At 30.9% G+C, this 2,335-nt stretch overlaps 1 long non-coding RNA gene across 1 annotated transcript; it reads right to left on the bottom strand.

Annotated features, from left to right (window-relative positions):
- Positions 1-242: 242 nt before the first annotated feature.
- LOC128162505 (uncharacterized) lies at positions 243-1,260 on the bottom strand. The gene is made up of 2 exons (XR_008240679.1): positions 836-1,260; positions 243-598 (listed from the first exon to the last, which is right to left on the bottom strand). It is a non-coding gene; the product is annotated as an uncharacterized LOC128162505 (long non-coding RNA).
- Between the last annotated feature and the right edge of the window lie 1,075 nt (positions 1,261-2,335).

Genomic DNA, 2,335 nt, shown 5'->3' with positions numbered 1-2,335 from the left:
AACACAAAATCACGCTTGGATGAACGGGTCACTGGTATTCACAAGGATAATGGATAACGGACTGGGGTACGCATGGTTGCGGATTCCGTTGTATACAGCTAGTGTAGTAGTCCCATGGTAGTCCCGATATCCTCAGAATTTCTTTTGATTGTTGTGGCACGGAGATGTCCCAACGTGGGCGCCAAATGTAACAGGGGGTAATATTGTTGAATGTTGAAGAAATCAAACAACGCCTGTTAGGGTTCTGGGCATCTCCAATATTTATTAATATAGATGGTAAACAAATGAATAGCCCTACAATGAATAACAACAATATAAATATACGGCATAAAAATATTACAATCGGAGCAAGTTGCGCTAAAGGGGAACAACTCTTTACATTAATCCATTACACATCTATGAATTACGTTATGTATTAATTCATGTATCTAAAAATAGGTTTACAATGATATTCATCTGTAATGTCTATAAACAGATAAAGACATCACTATTTTATTCTAAATCATAAAACACAGTTAAACATACCATTCTATGGGAATGCGCTCTTGTACAGTATTACAACTCTATGGTATGTACAGTGTACTATCTGGTATGGCAACTACAAATTATTGTAAAGTTTACATTAATAAACTTGTACTTATGTTCACAATATAAAGGGATAAAAACATTGAACATATTCATGTTATTCTTATCTATTAAAAAGTTGATATCTCACAAAATCATTCACTCTTACTGTGCATGAGCTATTGTTTTAATTTGGCAAAATTATAGAATTCACTGTTAATGAAATGTATAACTATTAATCAAATTATTAGAATTAGTAATGTTAACTTACCAAGAGGTAGAGTTTGTTACGTTTCAAAAGTCAGCTTTCAGATTACGAAAAACCTCCACTCTCTTTGATGTGACAAAGAAATATGACAAACCAGCTCCAAGAATTTGGAGGAAAATATCAACAACCAATAAAATCAAAGAAGACAAAACTAACAACCAATTGAATACCTAGATACATTATATATTTGGCCAGAACCTTAATTACAACCCTAAGGCAATTTATACCATGGTCAAGATAGCTGCCTGTTCTATTCAATTGACCATGACCAGAATTTTAAGTTTATTATAGATTTTATTATATACTTTAGTATTAAGTTTTAAGTTTATTTCTACAATAATTAAAACATAATTATATTAATTTAATTATCAATAAATTAATTACTTTTATTTATAGATTTATTAATTTCATAATTAATAAATCTGTAACTCCTACATATTAACAAAATATTTTTAGTTTAAAGGTTATACAAAAAGCAACAAAATTTTAGACCCCCCAAAACCTTAAACTTTACCGGCAAATAGCTTAAAAACTAAAACACACTTTGCCAAAATTTTCATGCCAGCAAAACTATAAAATGTTACCAACAATTCTGCTAAATTTCATGCAACTATCTTTTGTAGTTCCCGAGATCAACTCTGGACAAAAGACCCCCCAATTTTCAATTAAAGGGCAATAACTCATAACCGGAAGTGAATTTTAAAAATTTGAAAAAAACGTCTAGAGATATTAATATCATCTACATACCCTGAAAGTTTCATAGCAATCAGACACAAAATGTTCGAGAAATCTCGTGCACAAAATTTGCGGGAAAAAAAAATATAATAATAAGAAACAGTAGAATAACAGAGGGGTTTTCCGTTGAAAAACGGAAAACCCTAATAAGAAACAGTAGAATAACAGAAGGGTTTTCCGTTGAAAAACGGAAAACCCTAATAAGGAAAAGAAACAATAGAATAACAAGAGGGTCTTCCGTCGGAAACGGAAGACCCTAATGATAAAGCTATTGACTTTTGTATATCCAGTTGTGTACATATCGTAAGAAAGATGTTACATGTACATGTATAGTTATAGTTTAACGAAAAAAACAAATAATAGTCATATTATGACTATACACGCGATCTTAGTTCAGATAAGAGAAGCGATGACGGGTTACATGTACATAATGTAGGTATGATCTGTGTATACGAACAAGTGCAGAAAATCATAGAATCAATATTTAAATAAATAAAAATTCGTGTCAAAAAGCTAAATAACAGTTGATTTCAAGATTTCTTATCTGAAATTCATTGTTTATCTTATCATTAACTGCGTTTACTTTTACATCGTATATTCACTTGGGCAATTTGATCTGCAATAGTACTCATTACTACGCAATAAAGAATGATCATGCTGTACGAATTATGAATAAAGAAAAAGAAAGATGCTTGTAAAAAGAACAACTAGCCGAGAATCAAGACAACGATAAAGGAAATAAAGAAACATCGGAATAAAGTTGGGGCA

The sequence above is a fragment of the Crassostrea angulata genome, chromosome 1 (assembly GCF_025612915.1).
Source record: "Crassostrea angulata isolate pt1a10 chromosome 1, ASM2561291v2, whole genome shotgun sequence".
In the NCBI taxonomy this organism is placed as follows: domain Eukaryota; kingdom Metazoa; phylum Mollusca; class Bivalvia; order Ostreida; family Ostreidae; genus Magallana; species Magallana angulata.
Note: the sequence above shows the minus strand (reverse complement) of the source record. Positions and strands in the feature narration are given on the sequence as shown.